At 45.2% G+C, this 23,694-nt stretch overlaps 1 long non-coding RNA gene across 1 annotated transcript; it reads left to right on the plus strand.

Annotated features, from left to right (window-relative positions):
* Nucleotides 1–12,641: 12,641 nt before the first annotated feature.
* On the plus strand, nucleotides 12,642–22,159 carry LOC102551934 (uncharacterized). Its single transcript, XR_005496264.2, has 5 exons — nucleotides 12,642–14,461; nucleotides 17,423–17,687; nucleotides 18,781–18,967; nucleotides 20,363–20,460; nucleotides 21,635–22,159. It is a non-coding gene; the product is annotated as an uncharacterized LOC102551934 (long non-coding RNA).
* Nucleotides 22,160–23,694: the final 1,535 nt, after the last annotated feature.

Below are 23,694 nucleotides of genomic sequence, written 5' to 3' on the forward strand. Positions count from 1 at the left end.
CTCTCAGCTGGTCCTGCTACCACAACTTTGCTCTGCCATCACTAACTGTAACCCTCTGAAACTGTAAGCCCAATTAAACTCTGTCTCTTAAGTTGCCTTTGTCACCGCAATAGAAAGGTAACTTACAGGATCTAGTAAATTCTATGGTAGTTTTTTAAAAAATTAAAAAGCAAATCTTTAAAAAGATATTTAAAATTGTTTATGGTCAAAGTGATCAGTGACCTGAAAAAGGAAACAAAACGGTTATTAAGTTCAATCCAGAACTGGAGAGGAAAGTCAGGAATATAGGCAAAAAGCCAATAAAAATGAACGAGAAAGTCAGCAGTGTGGATGAAAAGGTGGGCAACATGAAAATAAGATTCTGCAAGGACACTGAGATTTTTTTTAAAAAATGAAGAGATGTCAGAAATAAAACCATCAATGCATCAAAAACAAACAAACAAACAAACAAAAACCCACAGTGGAGAGCATCAGCTGTAGACTTGGCCAAGCAGAGCAAAGCGTATCAGAGACAGAAGAGGAGGTCGATAAAATGGTGCATTTCAGCCATCAATAAAGGGAGGAGGGCAAGTCAGGATGAAGAACTCTGGGATGCAGTCAAGAGAGCAAACCACAGAATCCATGGGATACAAGAAGGGGCTGAGATATACACTAAAGACCCAAACCTAGAGACATGTTCAAAAGCAAGAAATACTTAGAACTCAAAATCACTACAAATGGTCATGACCAAAGAAGAACCTCTCTGTTACTTAAGATGCAAGTGTGTGTGTGTGTGTGTGTGTGTGTGTGTGTGTGTCTGTGTCTGTGTGTGTATGTGTATGTGTGTATGTGTCTACATCAACCAAACAACACTAAGAGATGAGCCAGGCTTTGTAATACATGCCTTTAATCCTAGCACTTGGGAGGCTAAAAGATCTCTGAATTCAAGGCCAATCAGTCATGGCCTCGGATTCTCTAGAATGAGTTTCAAACCAACCAGGGATACATAAATGATACCCTGTCTCAAAAACAAAACAAAAACAAAAAAGTTTTTAGAGAAAACATTGAGTCATCTACAAAGGTAAAACATCGGAATAATATCAGAACTCTCATTAGTCACCTTAAGACCAGAAATGTTGGCGTGACATATTCTAGACCTTCACAGTAACTGCCAACCAAGGCTGCTACGTTCAGCAAATTATAAAACTATTAGAGAAACGAACACATTTTAAGCAAGAACTATGTAAGGCAGATCCAATTACCAGGCCAGTAGATGTTCAAAGGAAGCCTCTATACACAGAGAAGGAAGAAAACCTCACTCATGAGATTACTGGGAAGAGTAGCTTTCATAAGGGCAATGGTGAACAAGGGAAGGGTAGGAAGGTAGTCCAACACCACAGCACAGTGGTTCTCAACCTTCCCAATGCTGCAGCCCTATAATACAGGTTCTCATGGTGTGGTGACCCCCATCATAAAATTATCTTATTGCTTCTTCATAACTGTAATTTTAAAGCTGTTATACATCACAATGTAAGTAGCCGATATGCAGGTTACCTGGTATGTGACCCCTGTGGGGGTTCAAGACCCATAGGCTGAGAAGCACTGCCCTAGCACAGTAACCCTGAAGTCCTCTAACAGTGATAGGAAGAGAGGGAAGGACAAACAATAACATAAGCCACCAGACGAACAGCCAAAGAAATTATAGACATTAACAAATGTCTTTCAATTACAACCTTACAGGTAAATGGCCTCAACTCATCAATAAAAGAAAAAGTCTTGGCTAGCTGAATTTTAAAAGATAAACAAACAACAAACCTACATTCAACTCTCTGTCCTCTCCAAGAAATCTACCCCGTTAGTAAAGATGTCCACAGACTGAGCATCAAAGGAAAATAACCTGCCAAGTGAACAGAACCCCAAGCCAGGATGGTCTAACTATTCTGTTATCTAATACTGTGTATTTCAGAGGAGATTTTACAGCTATGAGTACCTACATTCAAAAGAAAGATCCGAAATAAATAATCTAATGGTGCACTGCAAGGTCTGAGCAGAACAAGAACAATCTGAAGTCAAAAGAAGCAGACGGCAAGAAACAATAAATCTCAGGGAAGAAATTAATAAAATGAGGGGCAATAGGGCAAGGAATAGCATCAATCAATCAGACAGCTGGTTCTTTAAAAGAATCAATAAGATTGTTAAATTTTTAGTCAAACTAAATAGAAAAAGGAAAAACCTAAATTCCTAATATGAGACTAAAATGAAGATACTATAGGTTCCGATTGTACCCAGAAAATAATCAGGGAGTATGTTGAAAACATATATTCCCAAAAGCCTGGAAAAACTAGAAGAACTAGACAAATTCCTAGACACGTATGACCTACCGAAATCAAATCAAGACAGCATTGACAACTTCAGCATCTCCAAAGCAGTCAGTGAGATTGAAACAGCAATTAAAAAAAATTAAAAATCCAGAGCCAGGAGGATTCACTAAAAAGTTTTATAATACACATAAATAAAGGCTATTTACATCAGCGCTCCGGACACCATTGTATAAAATAGAAAAGAAAAGATTGCAGTAAAAAGAAAGGAACCTGTAGGCCATCCTCCCTGGTGAGCATAGACGCAAAAATTCTCGATATTCATTTTGCAAACCTAATTCAAGGGCACTTTATGAACACTGTGCCCAGTGACCGAGGAGTTTCCATTCCAGTAATGCAGGGTTGGCTCAAGCTAGGAAAAGCACTAAGTGTAATTCAGCACATAAATAGACTTAGCACCAGATGCAATGTGATCTCTTACTCAGTAGAGAAAATGCTTCCAAGAAAGATTAGCATCCCTTCATGATGAAAAGCCTCGAGGGAACACAACGAAAGCTACATATAACAGACATACAGCTAACATACATTGAGTGGGGGAGGGGGAGCCGAGAGCATTTCTCTAAAATTTGCCATGAGGCAAGGGTGCACATTTTCTCCGTTCTTATCCGTTATAGTGTTCAAAGTCTTAGCTAGATCAGTGAGATAAGAGAAAGAAAGAAAATGGCTGCAATTAAGAAAGAAGCAATCGCACCCTATATTTAATGGACAGTGTTTGTTGCACACTATGGGGAGAAATGAGAGTGGAGTAAACGCGTCTATACTGTACTCTCCAACCGTGTGGTTAATTTTGAATATAAAAGCCCATTTCTGCAATAAAACATGAACAGCCACAGACACCAAACCTGGGAAAACTATGATGCCAAGGAAATGGTTTTGTAACAGTTTATAAAAAAAAAATGAAAGGACCAGAAAGAAACAAATAAAGAGAAGGTTACAACTCAGGTGGACCCAGATTTCTCACTGTTTTCTTTGTCCCCCATCCCCCCCCCCAGGCCCCCGTCCTCCCCCTCCCCCCAAGCTGAGGACCAAACTAAGCACTCTACCACTGAGCTAAATCCCCAACCCCTCTCACTGTTTTCTTTCATTTATTTATTTATTTATTTATTTATTTATTTATTTATTTATTTATTATATATAAGTACACTGTAGCTATCTTCAGACACACCAGAAGAGGGCATCAGATCTCATTACAGATGGTTGTGAGCCACCATGTGGTTGCTGGGAATTGAACTCAGGGCCTCTGGAAGAGCAGTTGGGGCTCTTAACCGTTGAGCCATTTCTCCAGCTCCTCTCACTGTTTTCTAATCTGTGCTGAGAGCAGTGCCTGGTTAGAATTTTTGAACAAGTTGGGATATAAAGAATTGAAAACTTCCCGGATCCTTCTGAAGCACACAGAAGAAAACCAACAGGTCCTGGTTTGTCCCGAGCTTACATTGCCTGTGTGACACAGTTTCTGTCACTGTCCCTATCTGCTGTCATTGATCTGGAATGAGGGTGTGCTGTCAAGAGTGAGAACCAAAGGCTACCTATAGATCTATGAATCACTCGTGAATAGCAATGAGTATCAGATAGATCAGGTAATTGATATATATCAGGTAATTTTATTTTTATTCTCTTAAAAATTTTAATATTCAGCATTTTGTAGAAACATATGAAATCTCACATCAGAAACAGAAATGTATTTTTGGTTGGCTATTAAGGGTTGGTTTCCAATCAGAAGCACCGGGCGCTGTTCCCAGCTCTAAGCTGACAGCCCCTTTCAGCGTGTTTTACTCAGCAAATACAGTGGGTCTCTGGCTGCCTGCTGAGTGCAGCTCAACTCAAATCCTGAGCCCTCAGCCAAATGAAGATGTCACTGTACAACACAGGGCTAGTGGGACAACTAGGCAATGTGACAACTATTGCTAATAAATGCAACAGCTAAAAAAACACGACAACGTAAATAAGTGAATGTGTGCGTTCTTAGGGCTCATAAAAGACAGTGGCCAGAAACACCACAAAGAGTAAATCCAAAGGAAGATTGTTCAAAACAGGATAAAATCTGCAAAAGGCTGATTCAAGAAGCGAAAAAGAAACTCTCACGAGATCATCAGTGCAAATAGTTGAGAGGTATAGGTAAACATTCTGAAAATTGTCAAAGAAAATTGAGAGTGGTTACCTATTAAGATTTTAGAGCCATTATATCCATTATTCATCCATCCATCCATCCACCCATTTTGAGGGAGGCTTGCACTCTACTAGCCAGGCTGGCTTAGATTCCTGAGGCCTGAGTGGTTCTCATCCCTCAGACTCCTGAACGGCTGGGACTACAGACCCACGCTGCCAACTGCGCCTCTCCTGTCGATACTATTTCTCTAGGTTTTTTTTTTTAATTACGTCTCTTATTTTTTAGATTACAATATAATTACATCGGGGTTGGGGATTTAGCTCAGTGGTAGAGCGCTTGCCTAGCAAGCGCAAGGCCCTGGGTTCGGTCCCCAGCTCCGAAGAACAAAACAAAACAAAACAAACAAACAAAAAAACAAAAACAAAAACAAAAAAATATAATTACATCATTTCCCCCTTCCCTTTCCCCGCTCCAAAGCCTCCCACGTACCCCGGCTTGCCCTCTCTCGAATTACGGGCTCTCTTTTCCATAATTGTTTTATCAGAGCTCACAGTACCGTGGGACTCATCTCTTGAGTTCATCTTGACACAGGATTGGCGCTGTCTCCTCTGTGTCGGTTTACTTTTCTAGTTGTCACAGCAACCAGTGCTGAAGTGCTTATGCGGCCAATGTCGAAGCATTTACCGGGGTCATGGTTTGAGACAGTATAGGCCGTCGTGGCAGAAGGCATCTGAAGTGGCTGAGGCAAAAGAAAGTCTGAGTCTGCTTGCTCAGGTCGTAGCAGATGAGGAAGCAGACGCTCAGTCAGTTAGGATGTAGCCAGGGCCCTCTAGCCCGTCCCCCCATTTGCCTCATATCTGACAGCCATGCCTAAACAATACAATGCCACCAGCTGGGGACCAAATAGTCAAACACATGAGCCTGTGAGGACATGTGTTTATTCAAACTATGATACGCTGCAAGGTCTATAACTATAACTATAACTTTTAATATAACTAGATAGTATAAATACACAGAAAGTAACATCTTCCAGGGCTCTTAGTCACTGCTGTCGCTCAGCGATATCAGTGTCTTGTCCCTTACAATCTCTGTGGACCCTGATGGCTGATATGTTTCAATGAAACTCTGTTTGATGATTTGTATATGATCGGCCCAGGGAGTGGCACTATTAGAAGGTACGGCCCCGTTGGAAGACGTGTGTCACTGTGGATACTGGCTTTAAGACCCTCATCCTAGCTGCCTGGAAGTCAGTCTTCCATTAGCAGCCTTCAGATGAAGATGTAGAACCCTCAGCTCCTCCTGCACCATGCCTGCCTGGATGCTGCCATGTTCCTGCATTGATGATAATGGACTGAACCTGTGACCTGTAAGCCAGCCCCAATTAAATGTTGTCTTTATAAGAGTTGCCTTGACCATGGTGTCTGCTCACAGCAGTAAAACCCTAACTAAGACAAAATGCCCCTTATCTTAAGTTCACCAGGTGACAGCATAAGGTTTGTTTAGACATCTAGAACAGTGATGCTCGCTTAATGAGGGCTTTGGGAATTTACATACGGAACCAATGAATTGTATGTCCTCATAGATACAGGCTATTCAGCAAAGCATGGGTGTTTCATTAAAATGAATCCACTCACGTGGATCCTAGGAAGGGCAAACCCCTCAGCCTGCCAGCTTGCCATGAGTTAGCTCGAGCCATCCTAATGTTGTTTTGTCTTAGTAGGACCTCACCAAAGCACTTAAGACATGACCCTAGTCCGGAGCTCACCCAGCTCTGTTTGTCAAACCATGGCTCACAGATCACTTGCAAAATCAGCGAGAAAAATAACATCCCTGAAATAATGAAATAAACTAGAACCATCACAGTCCACTCTAATAAGATTATTACCCCCACAGCATCCTACACTTCAGTATATGGGAGGCTGGGCTGGGTGCTTATGTGCACGCACAGGGCAGCAATATTACTGATTCCCCTCATTATGGTCACGATCTGAAAGTGTTGAAGAATTCACTACCCGTTTCAGCTCTGCGGAAACTCAAACTTCCCGAGGCCTGGCTTTTCTCTCCTGCCTCGTTTCTTGTCTCTGGGTCAGTTTTATTTCGTCTCTTGACCTGTTAAACTATTCTCTTCCTCTGACATAAACAATTCCGCATTAGTAGAATGTATCTGAGTTTCTCCCCTGATAAAGGGGCTTAGTTTGCGGTTTTTCTCCTTGGGTTCATTTTAATAAAACATCCATGCTTTGCTGAATAGCCTGTATCTATGAGGACATACAATTTGTTGATTCTGTACGTAAATTCCCAAAGCCCTCATTCAGCGAGCATTACTGTTCTAGATGTCTAAACAAATGTTATGCCGTTACTGTGGCCCATGGTGTCTAGACTTATGGAAACAATCTAAAACCCGTCCCTATCAATCAATTAATTGTTTACACTGATGTTTTGTTATTTATACCTTGATGATAAGACTCAACCAACTAGGCAAAGACCATCAGTACAATGATTGGTTGTACAATGATTGGTTTGTTTGTTTATTTTTTTTTTTTTTTGGTTCTTTTTTTTTTTTTTTTCCGGAGCTGGGGACCGAACCCAGGGCCTTGCGCTTCCTAGGCAAGCGCTCTACCACTGAGCTAAATCCCCAACCCCTGTTTGTTTATTTATTTATTTATTTATATTTGATTCGGGGTCTGCCTAAGCGGTCCAAGCTGAGCTTGAACCTGTGGTACTCTTCCTTCAGTGTTCTCCCCCACTCGGTGCTGGGATTATGTTACTCACTGTCCGGCCTGACTCCTGCCTAACTTGACCTCTGTCTTCTCCTCCTGCTCCACCTCCTTGTGTCTCATGGAAGCCAGCACTTTCTAAACGTCAATATGGATTTGATAAACACGTCTTAACATGTCTGTAAATGCTCAATAAAGGTGTCACTGGATCACTGCCTCCAACTCCCCATTCTCGCAGCCAGAGGAGCACTATGTCATTTTGTTGTCATTGTTGTTTATGGGCACTAAAAAGCCTCAAGAGACATTTAGGAATTGTTTTTTTCTAAGCATGCTGGGATACGTTTTGCTTGAGAAATCAAAAGGAAATTGATTTTGGCCTAGTAGAGACAGTCATTTTAAAATGACTGTAAAGTCGGGAATAGACTGTAATGTCTGTGACCCCCAACACACAGCCAAGCCGGCCTCCATCTAGGCATGAGGGATTTACTAGCGACGGCATTTCATATGATTAATCCAGCTTGAACAAGTAATTTTCATGGGGAAAAAAATTGTAGCTGAGTAGATGAAACACAATGTGTTTTTAATATTAAATAAATACACACAGACACACACGGGCCTCCAGTGAAAACAGACCGAATTCCAGTCATTTCACGAGGGTAGGTCAGTCAACTGTTAGAGACCAGAGGAACGGAACTACCTAAAATCTTTTAGGAAGGGCCGTGTCTTTGGGGAAAGTATTCCCACCAACTGGAGCTCACACGTCTGCTCTCGCAGGACCGGAAATGTGTTCGTTATCTTTGTAGGAAAGCAAGGATTGGGAAACAGGACTATGAATGTGCATGCCGGCTGGCCCCACTATGACTGGGCTGGATTTTACACAGTGCTCCGGGGAGTCTTTTCCTTGCTGCACCTCACATAGTAGACTTGTGCTTAAATTCACCGAGGACGTGTGTGCTCCTCAAGTGCCAGTTCCATGGAGAAGCCCGGGTCAGGAAACCATTGCGCCAAGCCATCAGGTCTGGAATCTAAGCAAGGTACTAATGACCGTCTCTTTGTACACAGTGAGAGATAGGACTAATTAATGAACTGTTCGTTCCTTTCTTCAGTTTGGTTTTCTAGGAGGACATCTGTTTGGGATTGCTAGAACCATGGCTGGTTTTACTGTCATTTACCGAAGAGCTATGAGGTAACTTGGAGTGATGAAGGAGAAGCCATGCAGCTAAAAAGCACCCCTTTAAAGGGGTGCTGATCCATCGTCCACGGAGTCTCAGTAAATGAAAGAGTTCCTGGTGAATCCTGGTGAAACCGAAACCAGCCTCCGTCTGTTCTTGGCGGGTGTGGCTGATGGAAACAGCCTTCCTTCCAAAGAGCTGCCTTCCCCAGGTCCAGGAGAACCTGGCTAACAAACTCATCACCATTGTGATCTGGTGAGAATGTATACATGACCTGTGATGAAGTCGACGCTGAGGCCACTTAGGAAATACCACTGACAAGGGTCAGGTCTTTGAGGGTGGTTTCTTGGGTCCTGAGGTGGTAGGCAGGCAGAATAAGATTTGTTGGTGCCCTTTGAGGCATCTCAAAGATGCTCAGTGCTGACCACAAAACAGACACTGAGGTCTCTATTTTTTTTTCTTTTTTTTTTTTTTTCTGGGGCTGGGGACCGAACCCAGGACCTTGCGCTTCCTAGGTAAGCGCTCTACCACTGAGCCAAATCCCCAACCCCTGAGGTCTCTATTTTATGTAGCATCTTTCTGGGTAAGTTTCCCCTTAGACAACAGCAGCTGGATCAGAGCTAGAGATGCAGGGTCTGAGCTGACATGACAATGTGGCAGGCAGGGTGGGAGTCATGCTTTCAAGGGAGCAAGTCACATGGTAAGAGGGCAAAGGGACAAATCTATAATCACAAGCTGCAACCAAGGCAGAGCCATTCTTTTCCAGATGGAAATCGGCCACCCTGAGCTGATATCCAGAATCATGGAAAAGAACAATGGAAAAGAAGAACCACGGACACATGTGCACTGAAGCATGCACACAAACAAAAACTCACATACACCCACACTCATACACACATACATGAACACCCACACATATACACAAATTTAACACACTCACATATACATATATCCTCACACACCCTCACAGTCACACACATACACACACACACAACAAACACATAGAACACAAGAACACATTTTTAAGGTGTTAAGTAAGATGAGACTATAAGAGTTTAGTGATATTTTTGAAGAGGTTAAATATGAGCGCTATTTTCTTTTACTTTCCTTTTTTATGGGCCCATATTAATTATACAAAACAATGGGTTTCATTGTGACGTCATACATGTGTATCATCTACTTTGCTCATGGTTACCCTTGCACCCTCTCTCACCCACCTGCCCCATTCCTCCCCCAATAGCTCCTGTCTATGTCAGTGTTTTTACCCTCCACCCCCTAAAGTCCACACATGAGGAGAGTCTATGTCTGGTATGTGTCCTTCTGAGCCTCATTTATTTCATTTAAGATGCTCTCCAGTTTTAACTATTGTCCGGCAGAACCACCATTTTAGGGAGGCTCAGGTGGCAAAAGGCAGACTGCACGGACAGAAAAGCACAGAATCCTCTAGCATCCACTGTTCTTTCAAGAAGTCTTGAGAGAACATGCAACATGCAGTCCAGTCTGTGAGCATGGTTCTCAGACTCTGCACCTGGCATTAGACATCCAGGGATCTACTCAGCAGAAATAGACAGACTGACAAAGATTTAGGTATGTATAGGATAATTACTAATATATATATATACATATATATACACATATATATCTGTATAGCTTATATATATTGCATATATATGTAATATGCAATATATATATATTTCCACAACGGAGGCGCAATAAAAATCTCAAGGAATGACAAAGCTCTTGAATAAATCTTCGTGATGGAATCTTGCTACTGCCAAAATACTTGAATTTTCTTAATGACACAAAAGAATGTTTATAATGTTTATAATGGGGTCAAGTAATAACAAACAGGCTATGAAATATGATTATAAACTTGTGACATGCGATCTATATTGTTTATACGCAAACGGAAAGTTAAGAAAGAAATGTAAAACATGTGAGGGAGCCTCCTAAATCTTACGTTTTCCTTTGTTTCAAAATTAGCCTTTATCACTTTTATGATTATGATATCCTTAAATGACATTTGTTATGAAGAGAAAACAATAGAATAATGGCTGCAGAGAGCCAGGCGTGCTGGAGCAAACACATCTGTGTTCAGAGCTCAGGCTGAAGCAAGAGGATTGTCATGAATTCGAGGCCAGGCTGGGCTGCCTGGTGCGTTCCAGGCCAGCTACAGGGCGAAACGGTAGCTTTGGAGTGGGTGCTGGAGGGTCATAAACCTGAGAAAATGGCAAGTGTTTTAAATTTCTAAAAACACAGTCTGTACAAAAACAAGCAATCAGGAATCTTGGAAGCAAATCCAATGTCTAGCCGGAAGCATGTTGTTTTGTTTTGTTTGTATGCATGGCTTCTTCTCTTTCATAGGCCCTGGTTTCCTCCTGTGCAAAGATATAAGAAAAAGAGGACTGTGGACCAATTTAGCCAGTAGAAGGTGCCACCATCTCCTGCAGACGGAAGCCCCTACTCACTGCCAGGAGGGGATTGTCAGCAGGTCTGCCTCTTGGGAATGTACAGTTTGCATCATGACGAACAATTAGTTCCCACTTGCTCAGAGCACGTGGTGCCATCAGGACAGGAGGATGGTAGGAACAGTAATGTCGGGTGATGGGTGGCTCATGTCATATCTATGGCAGCCCTGGCCATAATAACACAGGCTGGTCTCAGCAGACAGGCAGAAGGCTGCATTACAGACAGAGCTGGGTCGCAGGGTCAGGGTGGTTCCCCAAAACACTCCATGTTCCGGACCACCCAGCCTCCTGCCTCATACCTCCAGGATTTTATACTCCAGCTTAGGTCATTTTGAGTCATTCTAGAACGCTTTCCGGTTTTCCGAGGAATACCAGTAGCTGTTCCTATTATTTGACAGGGAAGCGCATATGAAATGGACCCTCGGTCCGGTTGACTCTCTTCTTGATACAAAGCCACGGAGGGCGTCTTCGAGCAAAGGGTTCCAGTATTCTATTATTCCAGCAAATGGCTCTCCTCGAGGTCACTATTTAGAATGGAAATCGATTACTTGGTTCCTGACAATTTCTGCATTAGGTCCAAAGGCAGAGTAAGTGGTGGTTTCCGTGTAAAGGAAAGAGAAAGGGAAAATGGGAGCATTAAGTGGGAATCTTTCTTGACATAGATTAGACACTCTGAAAATACTGGTGGTTGTAATGACTTCTCAAATGGCGTGAAACTCTAAGGTGGATGGGGGCAGCAAGGATCACCCGCAAAGGGCAGGTTTGCTCTGGGCACAGGGCCACTCCTTTCAGTACCTTAATACTTAGCACTTCTTAGAGGAGAAGCCAGAGGGAGGGAGGGCAGGACTGTGGAAGGTTGCAGCTAGAGAAAGTAGCTCTTCCAGTTGCTCTAGGAACAAGTCACGGTGCTGGAGATCCTAAAGCCTGAGAATGCTGGGTTGGCGTGTCCCTGAGATAGAGTGAGTGGGAGCCGGTACTGGTCCACCATGATGAATCTGGCCTGTTGTAAGTCTTATGGGTGAGGAAACAGTGGATAAGCCTTGCTTGGAATCAAAACCGATATGTAACAGTGATCTTCTCCATTTGGTACAGTGGTTCCCATGTCTTCAGCAGCATGACTGCATCCAGCATATGCCCACAGGGTTCAATTTATCTTGACACAGTGGATACAGTAGAATGATGTTCCAAGGTCATGGGAGACAAGTGACGGGGGGTGGGGGGAAACCCCTTAACAGGCTACGGTTGGGGATGTTTCATAGATGAGGTACAAGATGACACTGACCCTGAGGAATGCCCGGAAATGGAATGGTTGGAAGATGGATGATGGGGGTTGGGCGTGGTCCACACACAGACATGCAGAGGGAATGGATGCCACGGTGACAGAGGCAGCATCTCCCTTCTCTAGTAGAGTGTGGGTGTGGGCTGGAAATGAGTTAGGACTTGATTGCATCCTGTAAGGCTACTCCTCTGCATTCACCAATGTGGAGCATAAGACACTCGTGGCTCTTCGAGCCTGTGTATCTGCTCTGCTCATCCCACAAACACAGTAGTGACCGAGTTCAGAGCACCAGAAATGTGTGAGGAGGCTGCAGTGGGCAGGGAAGCCGGAGAGTGGAGTTTGTGCAAAAAAACAACAAAACACCTAAGCAGGATTTTCTGAGGGAGCTGATAGGAGTGTTGAAACGAGAGACTTAAAAAGGTTTCCTTGCAGACCAGGAGAAAAACCCAACAACTGAAAGTTGAAAGCAGGCAGTAACAAACATGGTTGTCCTTGCCCCTTGTCCCTGCGGGTCCTACTCATGGCCCCAAGACATAAGGAAACAGGCATGCCCAGCATGGAGAGATGTGATGTAAGTGCCATTGACGGTTGTTAAGAGAGTTTAATGCGTTTGAGTTTGGCATAGACCTTGACTTTCTGCTTGCCCTCAGGTGACAACACAGGCAGTTTATCATTCTCAGACATCAAGCTTGTTCTACTCAACCCCTCAGAAGTCAAGTTGAGTGCCGCAGAAGAAGTGGCTTTGCTTTTTAGCCCATCTTGGCAATTGTCTGGAAGAGTCAGATGACAGCATGAGGCTGGGCAGAGTTCCAGGGGTCAGTTGGGCAAAGCACTGGTGCCAGTGGTTGGAAGGATGCCTAGCTTCTGCTGACCATAGTTCTTCCTGGATGACAACTGGGAAGACAGCCACCCCCTGTTCCAACAGTGAAGGAGAGTCCTCCTGAGGACATCTATTCATCTGCACTGAACACAATTTCCACGTGACTTCCAAGTACTTTAGACCAAGCAAGCCACCATTCTTAACTACTGATATGAAATGCATCCAAACTCACATATCGGCAAGGCTGCAGAAGATTCTCCTAGATGGCTCAATGCCTGTGCCGTCTTCATCGTGTGTGTGTGTGTGTGTGTGTGTGTGTGTGTGTGTGTGTGTGTGTGTGTGTATGTACACACGTGCCTTCTCCACCTCACCCATACCTCTACTCAATGATTTCCTGTGCCTTTCCCTAGCCACGCCCACCAAACCTTTCCTATCCCTAAACTAATGACAGCATTTAGCTTTTTTTTTTTTTTTTGGTTTCTGTGTTTCACACTAACCATTCCAAGTGCTGCTGGCCCTCAAAATCTGTCATTCTTTTAAGTGGAGACATAGGTAAGGTGTTGTGAAAGTGGTAGGAGAAAGAATTATAAAATCCCGTCCCAGGAGTGACAGCAGACGAGAGCAAACACCCCCTTAACAAGGACCCCACACTGGTGATATTGGCCTCAGTCAATTTGTGTAGGCACACAGCTCATGGGCTTCTCCCCTCTTCAAGGTCTTCACACCGTCCCATTGGGAAGTAACACAGACTGGTGGACCCATCCAAACCCAGAAGTGGGGATGAGGAGAAACAGAAATGTTAATCACATTGTTAATGAGAATGTAAATTGATGTCGTCCACCATAGGAAAAAAGACTTGTCAGTTATTAAAAATTCAAACACAGAATGAGCCATATAAACAACCCAGCATTTCCACACCTGGGGATGTTCCCAGGAGAACTGACGACAGGCACTCAAGGACTTACCTGTGAGTGTTTATAATAGCATCCATTATAAGAGGCGAATAGGAAACAACCCAAGATATGACTGAATGTATGAAATGTGCTTTGACTCACAAGGGATTGTTAAATCTGAAAAGGAACGAAGCGTAAGTACACACTACCACATGGATGAACCTTGAAAACATGCCAGTAAGGTACACTTCATCCACTTTTACAAGTCTCAGCAGCTCTGCACAGACAGAAGGTAGACGAATGATCGCAAGACAGTAGGAGAAATAGGAAGGGAAGAGACTACGGAGACAATGGCTTCTCTTAGAAGCGCTGGGAGTGTTCTAGAACCAGACAGAGACAAGAACAGAACAGGACATCCTGTAGGTACTGGGAACTCTTCTACTAATACACACTTGAAAATGATGAGTGTTATTTTTATGATGATTTACTTTTTTAAAAGCATATTATAAAATGGATGATTTTTGGAGAGAAAGTCTTACCATGTAGCCCAGGCTGGTTTGAACTTGCAGCAATCCTCCTGCCTCAGCCTCCCTAGGGATGGGACTGCAGCATATGGTGCGCCAATGTCAGCAAATGGATTTTAAAGAGGTATTCTGTGACTTTGCGTTTAGTTATTTTACTTGCAGTTGCTCTTTTGTTTTAGACAAAAACTCCAGTTATTCTGTACCAGAGTCATTATGTAATCTAGTCCATGATCGAAGGCTCATTTCTGGGTGGCTTTAGCCACAGCCCTAGCACATTGTCACAAGAAGGTATATGGTGGTTTCCAACAACTGTCAAATGCAACAGTCCCCAAGCACAGCCCCGATTTCTCCCATACTTGGTCTCTCCGGGGCCCCTTACATCGGTAAAGGGCAGTTCTGCACACTGAGTCACAGTTCTGTCCTCTGGATAACTGACCTCTTCCTTGGCTAGGAAATCTATTCACATCTCGCCAGCACCACAGACACCATAGTGTGCCAGCGCCACTGATCTCTACAAGACCGCATTACCATGCGTCTCTTACCCCTTTGCAGTCTACTCTCCATTCTAGCTCTATCCATTTAACGTTCTTCAGATGAAAATCTATTGTTCACATCAAAACCTGACTATTTCACAAAAGAAAATGGTGTGTTTGTGCCTATGAACGTGTATGTGTGGAGGCATCTTCCTTGGGATCTAAATTCTCTTTTAAAGTAAAGTCTCTCACTGAACACGGTGCTCACTGATTAACTAGACTGCCAGCCAGAGAACTCTGGGTCCTCCTATTTCTAGTCCCCATCGCACTAGGGTTAAATATGGCACTCGCTTTTTTATGTGGGTACCAGATATCCTAACTCATGCTCTCAAGTCTGCTGGCACTATACCAGCTGAAACTCCCACCTCTCCCTCCCTCTCTCTCTCTCTCTCTCTCTCTCTCTCACACACACACACACACACACACACACACACTATACCAGTTGAACCTCTCTCTCTCTTACACACACACATACACATACACACACACTATACCAGCTGAACACACACACACACTCACACACACACACACTACACCAACTAAACCCCTCCCCCTCTCTTTTACACACAAACACATACATATAGACACTATACTAACTGAACCCCTCTCTCTTACACACACACAACCAGCTGAATACCTCTCTCTCTCTCTCTCTCTCTCTCTCTCTCTCTCACACACACACACACACCCACACACACACTATACCAGCTGAACCTCTCTCTCTCTTTCTCTCTCTCTCTCTCTTTCTCTCTCTCTTTCTCTCTCACCACACACACACACACACACACACACACACACACACACACACTATACCACTTAAAGCTCATAACCCACTTGGCCTTGATCATAGAATACAACCTTCAAGCCTGCACCTTCTCCAAGGCCCAGCATGACCTTGTTCCTGCCCATCGCCCCCCCCCCCCCCCGTTTCCCTACGAGGTCACTCCACACCAAGCTCGGAAGAAAGAGGATTTCTGTTTCCTGCTTATCCTCTCTGTCACTTACGTCTTCCAGTGACACCCTCCCCTTCTCTCCATCTGCACCTGGCCCATCCTAATCACTTGTAGAGCTCAGTGGAATACCGTTCTCTGAAGGGTGCCTCCCTGTGCCTGGGGCTCCTCTTTACTGTCATCACTTGCAGTCGGGGATTACTCATTAAATGCCTAAGCTCCTCCACTAAAATGGGAAGCCCACGAGAGGAAACACTGTCTCGTTCGGTGCTACAGCCCAGAGTCATACCCAATGCCCTGTATAGGACCAGCAGTGAATGTGTATTTGTGAACTCCAACTTTCGGAATACGACTGGGTCTCACAGACAGCTCCGGGGTAATGAGTGGACACACAGGTAGCAGGGAGTGAGCAGTCAGACAGAGAGCAGAGGCCAAGAGGCCTTATCGAAGAGGCAGGGTGCGGCGATGGAGTGTGACGCATCCCTTGCCAAGGAGCTCTGACTAGAGCCAGGAGAGCATGCTTTAGATCACAGGGAAGCTCACACAAGCCTTTGCCTCTCCATTCCATGCCTTGTTACAACACACACACTGCCGGGGCTGTGGAATTCAGAGAGTGGATCGTCCACTCCATCCAACAGTCTTGTGGACTCTTCAATACATGTAGGATTGCTTTCATGTAGCTAGCAGGAGCTCCAAGTCCCCATCCCCTGTAGGGGACAGAAAAACATTAAGTTCTGGAAATGTCTATAATTAGACAGGGGTGAAGAGGGGATGGAGAAAGTGACGGACACTGTGGCCATCTGACATGCGATGGGATGTGGTAAATGGAGAGGTGGCTCAGTGGTTAGAGCGCTGGCTGCTCTTGCAGAGGTTCGAGGTTCAGTTCCCAGCACCCACGTGACAGGAAGCAGCAGTGGGTTTCAACCTTCCTAATGCAACCCTTAAAACAGTTCTTCATGTTGTGGTGACCACCAAACATACAATTCTTTTGTTATCACTTCAGAACTGTAATTTTGCTACTGTTATGGGTCATGATGTGAATATCAGATGTGCAGGATATCTAACATATGGCCCCAAGGGGTTGTGACTCACAGGTTGAGAACCAGTGGTTCCTACTCACCTGTAATTCCAGTTCCTGGGAATCGGACACACCCCTCTGTCTCAGGCACTGCACACGCATGGTTCACATACATCATGTAGGTAAAACACTCATACACATAAAGTAAATAGATTAACGAATAAAAGCCAATCAGATCTTTCATCCTACCAATACTGGGTCTCTGCTAACGAACTTCTTAGATACTTTTGTTACCTGTCCTGCGTCTGGCTTTATTATCAAACGTATGTGTGTCATTTCCGTTTTCGTGGGCGCCAGGGCAGGGAAATAGTAGCAGCAATCCTGATATATCCAAAGCAAGGAAGCTAGTCAGGTTTTATCGTGTCTTGGTCTTTTTAGAAACCACACACATAAATATTTCTTATAGAAAATAAGTACACTTTTGAGAAACACTCTAAAACGGCTACCATGAGGTGTTGAGGCAGACAAAACCGAGTAAATACATTCTTTACCTCTTTCCTATTGTTGCTTTCATTTTCCTACAGGTCAGAGGACAGTTCGTGAACTACATTCAGAGAGTAGGAGAAATGTGAGCAAGACCAGGCGGAGAAGCTGAGTGACGAGAGCATGATGAGCAAGGCCAGTCGGAGAAGCCGAGTGCCGAGAGCATGATGGGATAAGTTGGTCCTAGTGCATGAGCCTCCCAACTCACAGACCGAGAGCATGATGGGATAAGTTGGTCCTAGCGCATGAGCTTCCTAACCCACAGAGGCTGCATCCTGAAAAAAGAGCAGATCACCGAAGAGAAAGGTGAGCCCACACCTGCTCCAGAGGACCTCGGAGAAAGGGGGTGCTATTCTAGGAAACTAGAAACAGGCTGGGTTTGGTATCAGCTCAGAGAATTAAAGTCATAGTTTGGTGGCAGTGAACTTAAGAGGAACATGCCTATAGGCTTGCATGCAAACTGCAACTTCATTTCTGCCTCTTGGCTACAAAATAGCATTATGCAGAAACCGTCATATCTAGATGTCTTCAAGCATTGACTGTTATGGACACCTAAGAGAGCTCACTGGAGAGCGCCTGAGCAGAGTCAGTCACTATTAAAGACAGTCATAAAAACATCTCTCATAATCGTAAGAAAGATAAATACCTCCCACTTTCTCCTGTGCACAGCTTAGCCTTCAAGGTTTACATATGTGTGGTTACATGGGACTGAGTGAGGGCCTAGGTCATGAAACTAGAAGGGACCATGAAGGCACTGGGAGAAGCTGAGGGACCAGGGTAGAGAAGATAATAGAACAATACATTCGATATGAACTGGAAAGGAGACTACTAGTGGGGTAGAAGGGTACAAAGGGTGGGGGTGGGGGGCAGGAGGATGGGAGGGAAAGTGGGAAATACAGTCTCCCTAAATAGAGTATGTATGGAAATGTCGACGAACCTTCTTACTTTTCATGCTAGATTGTTTTTTTAAAAGGTTTAGCTCATAGAGAGGTAAGTAGTCATCAAATTCTGCTATGATCCTCTTCTGTCCTCAAACTGGCACCACTAAATTTAGCTGTCCTTGCACGTTGTCCATTTTTTTCCCTATATTTCCCAAAGGATAAGACTTAATAAAGTCCAAATAAAATGAAATAAAGTCATCCGCAGCACATCCCTAAGGCAAGGAAGACATGGGTTAGCTGAGAAGGCCCTTCGGACCCTTCCAGAGTTAATCATTTGCCTCACTTAAGAGGATCCACGCAGCAAGGTCTCGTGCTGGATGATGATGTCAATATTATGAGACCTCTGCTCCCCTTCGATATGAGTCTATTAATTTTATTATCAGTATCAAGGACTCTGTGATTGGATCACAAGTATTTCCCTGAAGAGAGTTTTTGAAAAAGGATTTCTCTTTCTCAAGGTCAGGGCAGAGAGAACATCTTGTCTTGTGCATCAGAATTCAGAGGGCTAGATCAACGTTAGAACAGCCAAGAGCATCAAAGGGAACAATGGGGAGAAGACTCTGCTACGTCAGCCCCTGGGTCTGTCGTATCCTTGGACTTTAAGAGGACTCATCCATTCAATCCTCTCTGATGCACAGGTGGGAGGTAAGCCTGGTGGGCATCTCCAGTTGACTGATGGGGGAATCAAATAAGAGGAAGAGTGAAAGGTCTCCCCAGCTTTTCAGTGTGAGTGCTGAGCCTAGAAGCAAGTTGCAACTTCGAATTCAGCTTTCTGTGCACCGACGTGTCCCATGCACGTGTGCATAAAATGTGAAGTTTAAAATCGTATTCCGTGTAGGGAGGCGGTGTCATCGGTGGAGGGCTTTCTGGAGAGAACGAGGTTCTAACTAGACCTTCAGGACCCACATGAAAAGCCATGAGCTCTTTTTGTGGGCTCTCTTCCTTCTGTTTGTTTGTCATATCCAACTCCGGTGTGATAGTCTTGGTTTGTCGAGACGGAGGTTTCTCTGTGTATCCCCGACTGCCCTGGAACTCACTTTGTAGACCAGATTGGCTTCAAACTCTCCTGCCTCTGCCTCCTGAGTGCTGCTTCGTTATATTTTATTATTATCTCTTAGAAGCCTATTCTTTTCTAATGAAAGACAGAGAGGGAGTGGATCTGGATGGGAGGGTAAAGGTGGGGGGGGGGACTGAGGTGTAGAGGAAGGGAAGAGTATAATCAGGATATATTATATGAGAAATAATCTATCTTCAATAAAAGGAGGGAAAGCAAGGCACCATAGAAAGCACCTATAATCCCAATGCAGGGAGAGGAAAGAGGGAGGTCCTAGAAGCTCAATGCTCACCCAGTTTAGCCAATGGGCAAACTCTAGGTTTAGTCAGCAGCGCTGTTTCAAAGAGCGTGATAGATGAAGACACCTCAGGTTAACCTCTAGCCCTTACATATTCATGCATGGATATGCGTACCCACACTCCTGTATGTGCACACACATGTACAACACACACACACAAATATGCATGCATGCACACTCATATGCATGTACACACACAGGCATAGAAGAAAAATCAAGCCCTATTATGAGAAAGAGTTTCTGTGTGCTGGTTCAATTGAGGGATTGCCAAGCTCAACATTTAGCAACCGTTAACGATTTAGCAGAGCTGATTATGAGTGGACCTGTCTCCTACTGGGTCAAGACGTGGAAGTGGTCTGAGACAAAGGCCCTCCTGTAAGACAGGAGCTCAGACAGCACAACTGTGTGGTCTGCGGTCAGAGGAAGCCAAGGCAGTCAGCACAAGCAGGGTGGGGACTGGACAAAAGTGTATAATCTACCTCAGTTCAACTCTGGGAACTTGGAAAGTCCTCTTCGGTATTCGGGGTTGGTCAGGATGAGGCCTCATCACATGTTGGACCAGCATTCTACTGCTGAGCATTCCCTGTTACTCTTCATAAAACTGTATTTCCTGTTTCAGACACCATGACAGTGGTGCGAGGCAGCGGTGGGATTACGTAGGTTTCTGCCTGTGTCCCTTTGTGTGCAGGTGCCCACCAAGGCCACAACAGCAACATGGAACCTCTGCGACTAGAGCCACCTAATATCAGGGCTGGGAACTGAACTTGGGTCCTCTGGAAGGGCAGTGTACGTTCTGGCCCCCGCCCCCGCCCCCGCCCCCGCCCCCGCCCCGCCCCCGCCCCCGCCCCCGCCCCCGCCCCCGCCCCCGCCCCCGCCCCCGCCCCCGCCCCCGCCCCCGCCCCCGCCCCCGCCCCCGCCCCCGCCCCCGCCCCCGCCCCCGGAGCTGAGGACCGAACCCAGGGCCTTGCCCAGGGCCTTGCGCTTGCTAGGTAAGCGCTCTAGCTCTACCACTGAGCTAAATCCCCAACCCCTGCAGTGCACGTTCTTAACCACTGAGCCGGCTCTCCAACCCCATGGTGGATCTGTTGTTATGTGTTCCTCAATCCCAAGAACACAAGCAGATTCCGCCTGCCTGCCTGGTTTTCCCCGCTCATCCTCCCCCCTATGGTCCTCTCTCTCCTCTCTCGTGAAGTCCTTTGGGGTTCCGATGTCCTTTGCTCCTTCCTTCACCAACACCTCCCTGCTTGTGACTCTTTTTAAATCACTGTCCCGGACAGTGCCAGATTCTATTTTCCCTCTACCAAATTTGCAAGATAAAACTACTTCGCTTCTCCTCACCTCCCTTTTAGAACACTAGTTCTCAAAGCATGCACTCTTGACCAATGTCTTCAGTGTTACGTGGGAACGTGCTAGAAACACGACTTCTCAACCCCCATGCTGGACTGCCACTTAGCACTTAGCGAAGTTCCCTGGGTGATTCTGATGCCTACTAAGTTTTGAGGCCCTGTAATGTGGAGGCCTGGAGTGCCAGGCACAGCATTGTTCTTTACCAATGGCCATTCTTTTGAAAGCCAGGCCGCAGACTGTGGCTTCCTTGCCGCTTTCCCACTACTTCCTCTGGCCTCATTTCCTGTCACTCACTGGATTCCCACCTGCTCCGCTCTCTCTTCTTCCTCCTCCTCCTTTCTGTGTGTGGTGTCTTGAGTCTTATTGTCAAAACTATCCGCTTATGTGTCAGAATTCCTATAGATGAACCCAATGGTTTACGCCTGTTCGTAGAACTCAGGGGGCCTTTTCTTGCGACACATCTTGGCCTCAGGTGTGTGCGTGGGTGTGTGCATGGGTGCGTACGTGCATGGTCCCCAGGGGGATGCCTGTTGCTCTCTTGGGTATGTAGGCATTGGTAAGAAGCCCGTCTACCTACCGTCTGAAGCCATAAGATGTCCCAATTCTGACGCAGGCCACTTCTCAGCATGATACTGACTCCACGTAATCGTCCAAGGTGACTCAGCTCTTGCGAGACAAAACAGGATCCAGACCTTCTGCTTGTACCGGGCTTCATCTGAGGCTTGGATGTGGGGACTGTCACTCTGCTCCTCCTGCTCAGCTGGCCTTTATTGGTCTTCTTCTGTGTTGTGATTTGAATCTCGAGATGTTTCCAGAAGGCTCACATGCTTAGAGACTTCACTACCAAACACTGCGTGCATGAGAGGTGGTTAGGTCACGAGGGATCTAACTTCATCCATAGATTTAACCTGTTGGTGAGTCCGTAGCCGAGTGGACCGGAAGAAGGTGGGAAGAAACATGCCGCTGGAGATGGAACTTTGAAAGATCTATCACATGCCTGGCCTCTTCTGTCTCTGCTTCTGGGATGCCGTGACGTAAAGCAGTTGTCTTTCACTGCACCCTTCTGCCATGATGGCTCCACCTCGTCCAATAGCAATAGACAGAACCACACCCCTAAACTTTTGAAACTGCACCAAAATCAAGCTGTCACCTTTTGAGTTGATTTTTCTCAGATACTTTGTCATAGCAACAAGAAAAATGACCAGCACATGTTAGTAACTTAGATCGACTTACATGACTTGTACCTGAAGCTCAGTTTCCCTTTACTTGAGTGGGCTTCTCCATGCTAACTTTCTCATTAGAAAAAGCAAGGGTGGACTAGGAGTTAAGCATACAGAAAACAGCATAGTGCTACCAAGGTTCAAATCCAGGGTCTTCTACTGGCCTAGCAAGTTTGGTCAAGCAGTAAGACTTCAAGCAAGCTCACTGCCTTGTCTGTGTCTTAGTTTCTGGATTTATAGATGATGATAGTAACATATCCACTCATGGTGATATGTATCTTCCTTGTAGGGTTATAGAGTGTAAACATCTCATTTAGACAGAACACTTAGGAGGGTGTGTGTCTCAGAGCTAACATGGACGTTCCCAAGTATCTTCTTCACCATGTTTCCCCCTTGCTGTCAAGCCTCGATTTCTTCTGTTTTAAGCTAATCCACCTCCCTCTTGTGTTCACTCATTCATCTCCTCAAGTCCCTGCAGTCCACGTAACTCTTAGGAGAAACTGATTCCTTGCTTCTGCATTAATTCTAAAGACAGAGACTGGCTTCTTTACTTCACGTACTTCTTTCTGTATGAAAATATTTCTTGACATGTGACCACAGGCTGCGGTGGTCCACAGATGCTCTTGGAAGGCATGAAGTCTCAATTCAGATCTGAACTCTGCCGTATAGAGCCATTGGCTTTAACTCCTAGGCATCTTTCTTCATTTTAAAGATGGATATAATTCAGCCATCTAATTTGTAGGGTAATTTTTGAGGATCAAATAAGATTATGTAGAGAGGCTCTCTAAGCTCTGAAGTATTCATTACTACCCGAGACAGCTCCATGAAGCTGCAACGTTTGTTGTCGTGGGTTCCCCCTCCCCTTAATCAGCAAAAAGAGAATCTACCTCAAGCAATTCCAGAGCCAGTAGGGGCAAGAGGAGAGAGGAACTCCATCAGTCACGGGGCCTGGCTGTAGGCAACAGATACCAACAGAAATCACAAGAGATCAGAGGTCAAGGCCCAGAAGAGGAGCTATGGAAACTAGACCGGGACGCAAAGCAAGCAGAGTTCGCGCACTGCTGGTCTAACGAACAGTCATGGTCATGTGACCAGGGAGAGTCTCTGCACATGCCCGTGGGGACTCAGACCTTGACTACATTGATGTGGGAAGGCCAGCCTACCGTGGCTGGCACCCGTTTTCAGGGCTGTAGAGTGAGCGGAGCGCTGGCAAGCGTGCATTCATTCATCGCTCTTTGCTTCCCAATTGTGAACGCAACGCAGCCAGCTTCTTCCGGCTCCTCCTGTGGAGAAGTCCCTTCTGTGGTGAGTGGACCTTGAACTGTGACCCGAAAGAAGCCCTCTGTCAGAATATTTTATCAGAGCAACATCGGAGGAGATTAAGACACCTTGAGTTTAGAAAACTACTTCAAGAGTTTTAGGAGCGAGCAAGCTTCTGGGCTATACTTGAGTC

The sequence above is a fragment of the Rattus norvegicus genome, chromosome 18, assembly GCF_036323735.1.
Source record: "Rattus norvegicus strain BN/NHsdMcwi chromosome 18, GRCr8, whole genome shotgun sequence".
Classification (NCBI taxonomy): domain Eukaryota; kingdom Metazoa; phylum Chordata; class Mammalia; order Rodentia; family Muridae; genus Rattus; species Rattus norvegicus.